This window comes from Branchiostoma lanceolatum, chromosome 7, assembly GCF_035083965.1.
Source record: "Branchiostoma lanceolatum isolate klBraLanc5 chromosome 7, klBraLanc5.hap2, whole genome shotgun sequence".
Lineage (NCBI taxonomy): Eukaryota > Metazoa > Chordata > Leptocardii > Amphioxiformes > Branchiostomatidae > Branchiostoma > Branchiostoma lanceolatum.
Window position 1 is genome coordinate 8,362,703 of NC_089728.1, and position 13,058 is coordinate 8,375,760.

At 42.4% G+C, this 13,058-nt stretch overlaps 1 long non-coding RNA gene across 1 annotated transcript; it reads left to right on the plus strand.

The window, feature by feature from the left end:
* The first annotated feature begins 1,355 nt into the window (after nt 1-1,355).
* Nucleotides 1,356-11,191, plus strand: LOC136439011 (uncharacterized). The gene is made up of 4 exons (XR_010756481.1): nt 1,356-1,617; nt 3,962-4,022; nt 7,103-7,192; nt 10,775-11,191. It is a non-coding gene; the product is annotated as an uncharacterized lncRNA (long non-coding RNA).
* Nucleotides 11,192-13,058: the final 1,867 nt, after the last annotated feature.

A 13,058-nucleotide genomic window follows, 5' to 3' on the forward strand; every position in this document is an offset into this window, starting at 1 on the left:
TCACATACCTTGGGGCCCAAATCGACCTTGAATTTCATACAAAAATCTGCCAAAATGGCCCCGAAACTTGATTGGGCTGTTGCCATGGCAACGACGGGTGTTGAGCGGAAAGAAAGCTATTTTCAGGGGTTTAGGGCCAAGTACTATCTCTGTGCAAAATATGAGCCAAATCGATTTTTTGACCGTGAGCACTATTGTTTGATCCTTACAGACATTGTCCCTTAATGCATTCACAGTAATAAGATAGTGTACAGGAAGAGACCAATCTTTATTGAGTACAGCATGCTGTCTGCCAAAACGCCTTTGGCAGGCGTGCGTCTCTTTATGGTGACGACACGCCCCATGACCCGCCCGGCCGGGATATCCCATAATCTCCAAGCAGATCTATAGGTTGCGAAGACCGTATGAAACTAGCAGAGGAAGTACGTTTTGCAACCCAACCTTGGATTGCTATACAAGCTCCTTCTTCCAGTTGGATACGGTCTTTGCAATCCATTGGGCCTGCTTGGAGATAATATCCCATTCGCTATCAACGTGATTGCCAAAGGACTGACCACCTTCTTTTGGTAGTGAAAATAATTTTAGACATATTGGACCTCATATTGGCGGTATTGTGCTTCTACATAGGCACTTATCGGCTCATTTGTACCGCGTTTGCCGATTTTTAGCGAGGATTTTTGAAAAATTTTAGTGCAGTTATCCGGCAGCGGTAATTGGTAATCCGGATAATGCGCCGTGCAGATATGCGGAGTCACTAACAAATTAACAATGCAGTAAATCAGTAAATAGGAACCGGTTTGGGATTCGGTGCAGTTAATTAAATGGAATGTGCGTTTATCCGAGGTACAAATTACAATTAAGTGGCTTAATTTAGGGACAGGACTACATGGAGGATCCTCCTGGAAAGCAAGGGGCCAGTTTCTGGCCTGAGCACGTAGGCAGGTAGGCAGGCTTCTACTGTAGTGTATATGCCAAATGAGTTAGCAGGCCGGGTATAGCCTCTACCAGGCTCCGCGGGATGGCTGGAAAAATAGTAGAAATTGGCCGTAATAGAGTGAATAGTGTGCCAAGGGAGTTAGCTACGGAGAGAGGACAGTCTGCCAAGAGGCTAGGCCGGGTACACTCCAAGCAGAGGTTGGTGGGGAAGATTGTTATCTTCTTTTATCCTCATATCCCTAATTCTTTGCCGGCAGGCCGTGTACATTTGTATATGATAAGAAGATAACAATCTTCCCCCATTAAAATCCCGAACCAGGTTGTTTGCGGACTAAGTTTTGCTAGACCCCCAAGAATACCATGGAATAATCCAATGTACTCGTTTCCAGAACTTCCCTCGTGAATTAACTGTCAACGCGTTGTCAAGATTCCCCATGCAGACTCAATATACTCGGACCCTCTGTCTTAAATAGTCAAGTCAAGTTTAATATCTGAAGGTAAACCAATCGCTCAGACCAACTCCCTGGTTGCGCGGAGTCCTGGGAACGAGGGTGACCCCCGACCCCTGGCGGCGGGAGGTGTGAAACAACGGTTTGCCCCACAGACAAGCACGGACATGCACGGCCGGAGCAGATGCGGGGGGAAGACGGTTCTGCACGTTGTCAATGCTACCATCTGACGGTAAGTTCTAGTAATTTGTTTTTCTCGTCACCTAAACCAATGAGGTTTTATATAGACCTTGCTAAAACTCAGCTAAATGCTACAGTTCATGCAATAAACCAGTCATATAGGAGTCAGTACGTAACGGGACCTGGGGCCCTAATCCCAACATGGCGACACGACTGTTATGTCACCGGGCTGAAGTTTGCTTGTTTGAAGTTACCATCCACTGTGATCCACACATATCAAATAGATGAAAAATCTGCTCTAAACCCTTCTCCAGTTTTGTATTTAGTTAGTCGAGTAGATTGCAACTGTTTAATCTTCGTGCAACATATACTTCTCGTGAACAGAAATGTGGTTTGTGAAATCTTCCTGGGTGGTCAAATTCTGGTCATGGGTACCGTCTCTCCAAGCAGATGTTGGACTCTCACAGTTTTTGATGCGTTTTAGAAAGCGTTTTGTTGGGTTTTCTATTTTCTCCCGTTTTCTGTTTGTCGCCAAGCCACATGAAATATCTGAAAACGGGACTAAATAGTATTTGTCCTATTTTTATTGAGTATAGCAGAGGTGAAGCGTGATGCTTTTTTCAAGTATAGTAGGTGGTAGTGCAATGCGGCTTTGCCACGGCTCGAAAGCCTGCCAAAAACACCTAAAAATACGTCCAAAACCAACAGGGCCCAGATATAATTTTGGTTATCCCCTCAAATTTTAATATTTAGTTCCCAGCAATGACATCGGTTACAGGTAACAGCAGTAACAGGATCCCAGGTACGGGGCCTCACATCAGATACGGCCTCCCAGCCAAAGAACCTTTTTTTTAAAACTTTGGATAAGTTGAAAAATCGCTGGTGGGAAGGCCTGCAACGGAGGCTAACATTATATAGTGCCCTACGTATGTTATGTCTTTGGTTCCCAGAAAATTGACAGTTATGATGGAATGATAAGTGGACCTAAAAGTAATGAAAAGGATTTTTGAATCTGTTTGATGATTATCAGCAAATTCTTTCACATGATTTGAATAGGTCGTAAACCAGCAAACAGAGGGAGACTTGGCAGCTGGTGACAAATCCTCACAGGGGATTATCAATGAGTCCTGATAAACACATGATAGTTTTTGTACAGATGCATTCATGAACTTTCTCCAGTTTCAGCATGCCAAGCGGGTCACTATACTACTAGTACTTAGTAGACTAGTAACTACATCAGATAATTGATATTATTCTACTGTAGTTTTGTGTGAATATTTTTGTAATCACTGTACTGGCAAGTAGACAGTAAAGTTCATGTGAGACCAAAAGTGAACCAAACCATAGGCTAGATGTCAGACCCCCAATCTCTAAGATATCAATCGTGTGTATGATAGATATTTATACTGTTACAGATTGGGGGTCTGGCATCCAGGCTAACAAAACCAAGGGAATTGATACAACTTCTTTCAATGTTTTTCTTTCAAATGATTTGCATAGGTCGTAAAACAGGCAAACAAAGAGATATTTGGCAGCTTGAGATGAATCCCAATCATAGCCTGGAATCCAAACCTTACTCTCCAAGCAGAGGCTTCGATCGAGAGGGGTAGATTTGTCCGGGAAAAATCCTGAACAAACAAAAAACTACCCCTCACGATCGAAGCCTCTGCTTGGAGAATATCCAAACCTATTATAGCTCCCACGGGAGCTATAATAGGTTTGGTTTGGGCTATCCCAATCAGTCATGGGAAGGTGCTGGCCTGCCGGGACAAATTATTCTGAAACATGTCCTGAGAACACTTTAGAAAATGTCTCCTTGTTTCAATGTTTGATATGCATGGAGCTGGCTTTAAATATCTGTGAGAATAGATTGCTAAATGGTACAAAGCACCTATTTTAACTGTTTTAAAATTCAAGTTGCTTGAGTAACGTTTTTTGGGCATACAACGTTACAATAACATTGTTTTCCTGTAGTAATTCCATTGTGCATTCTGTCACAAAGTACTTTCTACTAGATCAGCCTCACTTTATCTGCAGGGATCTCCCCAGAAATATAGAGCAGGATGGGGGGAGGGCGCCTTTTCCAGACACAAAGTCATTTCCTGCAACTTCAGCTTTGCCTCGTCTACAAAGTACAATTAAGGAAATCTCGAGTTATAAGCAAAATTACAGGTTTGGCTGGGGAAACATTGAAAAAAATACCCTAACTTTGACTCTGGATTAAATCTTTTTTGAAAGTGCCCTTTAGCACTTACAGCAGGATTACATACTCGAGCAATGTGGTGAGATCTTAAGGTGTAACTTACTGTAGGTTTTGTGTGTGAATTTCGCCGTATAATGACATGACCTCCTTGATAACATCTAATGGTATTTCTTTTGCTATTTTATTCTTCCAGATCCTCATCACTGGGAGGAGATGCTTTGCAGAAAGTTTCCACACCCCAGTGATAGCAGCTGGTACGTAGCTTCTCTTGTTTGTTTGTTTCACATAACTGGTTGTGGTACAGTACTTTTGGCCATTATACACCAGTTTTGTACAGTAGGTACAGTAAGACCAGACTGTAAGGTCCACTCACTAGTGACCGGATATACTTATACTCTTCAAGCAGAGATGGCCGACGAAAAACGGTCAGGGCAGAGGATAAAAATAAAGATGTCACAATCTTCTCCACTAGCCTCTGCTTGGATAACAAGAGTTCCACAACCTCATATCTCCATGAACAATTCTATTCATGCAAATGACTTACAGTTACACATTTGCATAATATATGCTTGGTCATAAACACCTTTATCTAACTTACATGGGGCAATATTGACAGTCCTATAATTTTCCAATTAGATGAATTATGGTCTTTTGCATTAATTATGCAAATTAGGAATTTATTTGCATAATTGGTTCTACCTGCATACTAAATATCATGAAAATCCGTTGTTCCATTGTTCAGTTATTCTCCATAGAAGATTTTCACAAAACGTCCCTGCAGTTCCATCTAGGAAGCTGCTAGGAGGCCCAAACCTACACCACTTCTTTATGACATCTGCCACCCACAAATCAAGACCATGGCACGTCCAGGTCAAAAGATACAAAAATTGAAGTTCTGCTGCAGTACCAATGTCACATACCAGGGGGCCCAAAATCGACCTTGAATTTCGGCTTCACAACACCCGCCCACATACCAAATATGATTGTAATCCATCAAGAGTACAGCACAAGGCGACGCGACTTGTTCTTGGTTTTGCCAACATCAGCTATGAGATGGTCAAACCTCAAGCTAAGAAGCCAGCCAGGTCGAACTGCTTCAGTGTCAGATCTGTCAACTCCTGGAGTAACCTCCCCACGGGTGTTGTAGCTGCCGAAACTGTGAACACTTTCAAATCAAAACTGGACAACCACTGGAGGGGACTGCTCACCCAGCCCATCATAAACTCTGACTGCATACTCCGTCGTTCCTTTGTTCAGTTATTCTCCTAAGAAGATTTTCACAATAACACCCCTGCAGTTCCAGAGCAAGCCGCAAGGGGGCCCAAACCTATACCAAATCTTCATTACATCACAAGCTATCCACCACTCAAAAATCAAGATCATAGCACGTCCAGGTCAATAGATACAAAAACGGAAGTTCTGCTGCAGTACCAAGGTCACATACCAGGGGGCCCAAAATCGACTCTGAATTTCGGTTTCCCAACACTTGCCCACATACCGAATATCATTGTAATCCATCGAGAGGTTCTTGAGTTATGCTGTCTAAAGTAGTCTGGAAACACAAACATACACAAACACACAGACACCCAAAACTATATCTCCATTTTTCATGGAGATAATTCATGGGGATAACTATATCTCCATTTTTCATGGAGATAATAAAAGGATAGTCCTTTTTGATAAGGGAGGTGGATTCTGAATTGTGCTCTAGGTTTGGATCTCTTTAAACATGAGACCTTCAGCTTTACTTGATAATACTTCGCATCTGAGAAGACATCATCAAAGCTAGGTACTTATTTTTCCAACCAAATGGGACTAGAAGCTCAGTAAGAAGTTAACTACCAGTGCAATTTTTTTACCCAGGGAGACAGGAGCTACATATCAGATATGAATGTAGATATTCTCTTATGTCTCATACATATGCAGAATGGAATGAAAGCTGAAGTTGCATGAAGTCGCTTTCTATTTGTCACTGAATGACACCTGGTAGATTTCTAGTGGGGACCAACTGATTAATAATTTATGGAAGTGTGTGGGAGGGAGGGGGGCTGAGTACAGACAACCTCCCTGGTGTCCCATGTTGCGCGTACCTTCTACATGTACCTAGGGATGCATACCTAAACCCGGGTTCAGGTCCAGACCTAATGAGTCTAGATTAGGTCTTAGCTAGATTAAGTTGTAGACTCTTTAACAAAGACCACTATCAAAGACACGGCATAACTGCAGATTGAAATAAACTCAAACTTGTCTTGTTTATTCACTGGTAAGTTCTGACACAACAGTCTATGTAAGTGATCCCTGTAAGTAATTGTAAGGTCGTGTAGTCTTTTATCGATTCACTTGACTTCGGTTCAGTGTTCAGGTATGCATCCCTACTTCTAAGTTCTAGTCTACCCTGGGAGGCCAGACCCCATGGTATATTAACATAAAGTAACAACTTAAAGGCTAAGCAGACATTGGGAGTGATCAAATGTAATTTGTGGGCATGCCCAGCAAAGGTAAAAGCACTTGCATACACGTCTCTAGTAAGACCAAACCTTGAATATGCTGCAACAGTATGGGACCCATACACAAAGAAAGACAAGGATAAACTGGAGAGGGTGCAGAACCAAGCTGCCAGGTTCTGCACAAACAACTATGACAGGGGTGCTAGTGTCACTAAAATGAAAACAGATCTTCAGTGGAAGTCACTTGAAGACAGAAGAAAAATATCCAGGCTTTGTATGATGTACAAAATGACTAATCAACTTGTAGATGTGCCGACTGATAATTATCTAATACCAGCCCAGAAAAGGACAAGAAATAGTCATCATGCCTTTAAGTACCAGAACCAACTTTTGATTGGTTCAAAAATTTGTATTTCCCAAGAACCATAGTAGAATGGAACTCGTTGTCATCAGATGCTGTAGGAACACCTTCACTAAATAGCTTCAAAGAACGATTGCAGTCAGATGTGCAAAAGTTAGGTGTGACAGGCTGTTCAGTGTGATAAACCAAGGAGGTTTAATTAAACCTCCTTGGATAAACCAGCTGCTGCCGCGCCGCGTGCCTGCGAAGCTGGTGTGTTACGCTGAATGGCGGTTATACCGGCTATACAGACACAGATTCAGACACTGCAGTCTCTGTCGTTTGGCTCCTTGTATCTGCACCCAATGACCATGACCAGATCAGCCTCGCTAACTTTTCCCTGGCTTAAATTGTTTTTGCATGTGCCTTCACAGGAGGATAACATACTAAGCAACTAATGTGTGAGATCCTTATGTATAAGGATGTTCAAAGCTTTGTATGTAAATTGTACTATATAACATCTATTTATTTTGCTATTTTTTACCAGATCCTCATCGCTGGGAGGAGATGCCATGCAGACCATCACCATGCCCCAGGGAGAGACTCTAACTACATGTAGTTCAAGACCATTTAGCTGGTATGTATACACAGCTTCTCTTGTTTGTTAGCTTTTATCAATGACGCCAGTTACTCAGGCAATGGTAGAGCACAACATTGTGCAGGTAAGGTTGTAACTTGTATTTCTACTATATTAAACAATAACCCAGGAAAATCTGGTCAATTGTTTTCTTTCCAACATGAGTTAATCTTCCTTCCATCAAAACGAATGTTGAGTCAGAAAAAGAATTCACTTTGGTGTTTTCATCAGCTCAAACTCAAAGACAGCTGAATTTGGGGACAAGAGTAAAGAATGATCTACTTTTACAGTTTAAGGGCTACACAGCAAGGAAAACATCTTAACCTCTGCATTGCAAGCATGCATTTGGTATGCAACGTAAATGTTGTACATTTGAATGATACAAATATAAAACATAAATAGAACCATCTTAGTTTGTCAGATTTGTAAAGAAAATCACATTTTTCCGAAATCAAAAAAGAAGTGCCCTCTGGCAATAAGAACCCAAACTTTGCAGAGTTCATCTGATAGCTATTTTATGCATCAATATGGTTTGTAATGTTTCAAGCAAAAATATTTTACTGTTTGAGACTTCACTGATAGCTTTTCAAAGTTAGGCAAAAATCCATTATTTCTGTAGCCTTAAACATTATATTGTTTCAGATTGTCCAATTGCAAGGACTGAAATCTACATGTATCTGTACATCAACTCAATACCTTCTTTGTACAAGTTAAGGCATTGGTCTTATAATCTTCTTTTAAAGACTACTTCAAAACATCCTAAATTGGTATAAAACCTGCTTTTCCCAGTATTTGTATTTGTATTTATTGACAATGAAACAAATCATTACACTGGGTCAGCCCAGGCAGCTCTCGCTGGTAACCGGCTGACCCACAAATACAGACAAACATACAACAGTACATAACCTGCAATAAAGTCATTACACTATCATGATACATACATAGTTAATACAATACAACATACAATACAATGCATAATAATACAGTATAAATCATTGGACTCAATGACTACCATGCAAATATATAAGAACATACATGTACTATGATGTAGCATTTGTGGTGAATAGATGGAGGGTTGACAGGAGGTAAATTTAAATCAGGACAACAGGTGGGATTTGCATCTGGCTTTGAATATGCTCAGTGTGGGTGAGTCAGTGACGATTCTGGGTAGACTATTCCAGAGCCGTGAGGTGTAGGGGATAAAACTGTTCTTGTAGATGTTGGTTCTGCATCGAGGGATGTGAAGATGTACGGAGTTATGGAGCCTGGTTTGGGCTTGTCTTGTTGACGGGATGAGTGGCTGGAGGTGGGGTGGTACAGAACCGGTGAGGAGTTTGTACATGATGACAAGACGGTTGTAGTCTTGCCTAGTTGAGAGCCTATCCCACTCAAGCTCTTGTAGCATGTCTGAGTAGGGTGTCCTTGGCGCTGCGCCTGTAACAAGGCGGCCTGCGTGGTATTGTACACGTTCGAGTACCTTGGAGGCGGCAGCACTCATGTTGCTGAAGAGAATGGAGGCGTATTCCAGCTTAGGCCGAACCAGGGCAAGGTAAGCAAGTTCGAGGGCTTCCTGGGACAGTTTACCTCGTAACCTCCAGAGATGTCCAAGAACTTTCCTGGCTTTACTAGATGTAGTCTGCGCATGCTCAGTCCAGCCCAAGGCCTGATGTAGGGTGACACCAAGGTGAGAGTAGAATGGGACTTGTTCAATGAGCTGACTTGAGATGTAGATAGGAGGTAACTCTATTCTGCTCTGTGTGGACTTTATGCAGATGACTTTACCAGTCAGAAACAAGGTGCAGATCAGAGTTAGTAGTGCTGGCTACCTCCATGGCCGTTTGTCCAGAATTCGATAGAGAAGTGTCATCAGCAAAACAGTTGATGCTCGAAGTACACAGCAACTCTTTAATGTCATTTATGTATGTCAGGAATAACAGAGGACCAAGGATGCTCCCTTGTGGTACGCCCGCATACGTGTACCCCCAGGACGATGAAACCCCGTTTATGACCACTCGCTGCTGGCGGCCTGTGAGGTAGTAGTGATCGAACCAATCGATGAGCGGTCCATTAACGCCATATCGCGATAGCTTGTAGGTTAATCCATCGTGCCGCACAGTATCGAACGCGCTACGGACATCTAGAAAGACAGCGGCCGCACAGGAGAAGTTGGAGTCATCAATGGACTTGGCCCAGTCGTCAACCAATAGCAGAAGCTGTAAAACAGTTTCGTCCCCTTTCTTGAAGCCTGATTGGTTGACGTTTAACAGGTTGTTGACAGTGAGGTAACTGTAGATGCGGTTATGGGCAAGTCTCTCCAGGGCCTTGGCTACGGTAGGGAGAAGGGAAATAGGTCTGTAGTTTGAGGGGTTGGTCTGATCTCCCTTTTTGTACACTGGCAAGACGTTGGACTGCTTCCATTCCAACCCAAGTCAGGTACCCATTCACACCTGGGTGGAGTGAGGAACGGCACAACATCAAGGCATACTAGTATCAGGGTTTCGAACCTGGGACCTTTTGGTCTGGGCGAAACACCCTACCGATTGCACCACAAGATGCCACTGATAAATTTGCACAAGATATGTACAAACCAAAAATTACAATCCTTCAACCTCTTTTTCAGTTATTCTTTTCAAAGTTTGAAACAAAATTTCCCCCCCTTAGTTTTAGAAGAAAAGCCTCTAGGGGGTCCAAACCCACAAGAACTTACTCTCCGGGTCTCCCTCCTAGTACATGTAACTACAGTAGCTATCTACCACTAACAGATCATGACCATAGCATGTTCAGAACACAAATATCAAAACTGGAAGTTTGCTGCAGTACAATATTAAGTGACTAGGGGACCCAAAATCAAATTTTTGCAAATTCTTACAAATACATGGACCCACTTACCAAATATGAACTTCAAGACAAGCTGTCCAGGCATTCCCGAGTTATCATCTGTGGATTGAAAAGTATGAGCTGCCTCCATTTCACTTTACCGTCCGATTCCCTATCCCTTGGATCAGTCTATGTCACGCTGCCTCGGAGTGTGTCAGATTAATCTGCTGAAGTGACAGTGGGCATTTGGTCCCTCTTGTACTTAATGGTATGTTCAGGTGTACTCATTAGAATCAGTAACCTGTCTGCTGGTGACTGCACAAGCATTGGATCATCCATATGAGTTATGGGGTCTGTGCCTTTGCGGCCCAATCACCTACCATGTCCCCTTATACTTTGAATTTGACATTATTCTTGCCATGTTGGATCACCATGTACAATGTACGTCTCTCAGGCACATCCCCATACATGTAATAGTAAGAGTGAAGACTATAACACCCCCATCGTTAATGACAGATGGAGATATCAAACTTACATCTACATGAGTCATGACAGTGAAAAGTACTTTTAGGTTCTCGTGAAGCTCATCAAATGATCTAGATTATCATAATGATTTGCATAGTCAAGGAGGAAGTTTTATAATAGCTTTCTGTTTAACATGTACCATACCTTATAGTTGTCTTTGTGGAATATGATACAATATCAATTTGAAAGATGTATGTGTCCATAACCTTATCTTTGTGTTGCATTTACTATGATCTCTAGAGTACCAGCCACTCCAGGAAGAGTGATTTCAAGCTCACCTACAAACCGAAACCGCCATGGGGATACTCCAGTCAAGCGACCCAGCTCACCTGACACAAGGCCCATGGACTTGGCATTCTCTAAAGGAGTTTTCCCTCAGCCAATGTATGATTTTCTCATGATCCTAACGTTGTGTCAGACTAGGGAAAGTCAAATCCAAAGGAGAGTGTTCTGGTTCGGCTGATGATATGTTTCTGTATCCAAAGACATGATTGTATAGCAATTTGACATTTGAACCTGGACCAGACTGCTAATGCATTGTACAGCATTAAGTATTCTAATAACCCTCTGGATAAGATACAGCCATATTGTATCACCAACAACCATTGGACAAACTTCTACTTGAGCAATGTAAAAAAAAATCCCTTGCAATGTGTAGCTGGATGCTTGTTGGTCAACTTTTATTTATACCCTGAACTTTACTTTCTACTTGTTTTGGGTCAAGAATTGACTTTGATCTTTGATACTTAAGATTAGAAAAAAGGGACTCTCATAAAAATTGGGCACTCTCAGGAAATGTGATAAAATGCATATTATGTGTTTGAATGTGTGTGTGCATGTGCTGGTGCATATGTGTGCGTGTCTTAGTGTGTCTGTGTGTGGGGGTGAGATGTACGTGTGTTGTTGTGTGTGTTTGTTAGCCTGTGCACCAGTCGAAAGTTGTGAATCAAATGCACCTTTTGTGCGTCCAGTCTTGAAGTATATGTTCTTGTGTATATGTAAGTCTATGCACCAGTCGAAAGTTGTGACTTCAATGCACCATTTGTGTGTCCAGTCTTGAAGTGTATGTTCTTGTGTATATGTAAAGTGTGTGTGTGACAGGTGTTTGTGCTCTGTACTGATTCTACTCTTTCCCCCTGAAGACAGAGAGGTGTTTGGCGTTCTATACTCTGTACTAATTCTACTCTTTCCCCCTTAAGACAGAGAGGTGTTTGGCGTTCTATACCCTATACTTATTCTGCTCTTTCCCCCTGAAGACAGAGAGGTGTTTGGCGTTCTATACCCTATACTTATTCTGCTCTTTCCCCCTGAAGACAGAGAGGTGTTTGGCGTTCTATACCCTATACTTATTCTGCTCTTTCCCCCTGAAGACAGAGAGGTGTTTGGCGTTCTATACCCTATACTTATTCTGCTCTTTCCCCCTGAAGACAGAGAGGTGTTTGGCGTTCTATACCCTATACTTATTCTGCTCTTTCCCCCTGAAGACAGTGAGGTTTTTGGCTTTCTACACTCTGTACTGATTCTGCTCTTTCCCCCTGAAAACAGAGAGGTGTTTGGCGTTCTATACTCTGTACTAATTCTACTCTTTCCCCCTGAAGACAGAGAGGTGTTTGGCGTTCTATACTCTGTACTAATTCTACTCTTTTCCCCTGAAGACAGAGAGGTGTTTGGCGTTCTATACCCTTTACTTATTCTGCCCTTTCCCCCTGAAGACAGAGAGGTGTTTGGCGTTCTATACCCTATACTTATTCTGCTCTTTCCCCCTGAAGACAGTGAGGTTTTTGGCTTTCTACACTCTGTACTGATTCTGCTCTTTCCCCCTGAAGACAGAGAGTTGTTTGGCGTTCTATACCCTATACTTATTCTGCTCTTTCCCCCTGAAGACAGTGAGGTTTTTGGCTTTCTACACTCTGTACTGATTCTGCTCTTTCCCCCTGAAGACAGAGAGGTGTTTGGCGTTCTATACTCTGTACTAATTCTACTCTTAACCCCTGAAGACAGAGAGGTGTTTGGCGTTCTATACTCTGTACTAATTCTGCTCTTAACCCCTGAAGACAGAGAGGTGTTTGGCGTTCTATACTCTGTACTAATTCTACTCTTTCCCCCTGAAGACAGAGAGTTGTTTGGCGTTCTATACCCTATACTTATTCTGCTCTTTCCCCCTGAAGACAGAGAGGTGTTTGGCGTTCTATACTCTGTACTAATTCTACTCTTTCCCCCTGAAGACAGAGAGGTGTTTGGCGTTCTATACCCTATACTTATTCTGCCCTTTCCCCCTGAAGACAGAGAGGTGTTTGGCGTTCTATACCCTATACTTATTCTGCTCTTTCCCCCTGAAGACAGTGAGGTTTTTGGCTTTCTACACTCTGTACTGATTCTGCTCTTTCCCCCTCAAGACAGAGAGGTGTTTAGCGTTCTATACTCTGTACTAATTCTACTCTTTCCCCCTGAAGACAGAGAGTTGTTTGGTGTTCTATACCCTATACTTATTCTGCTCTTTCCCCCTGAAGACAGAGAGGTGTTT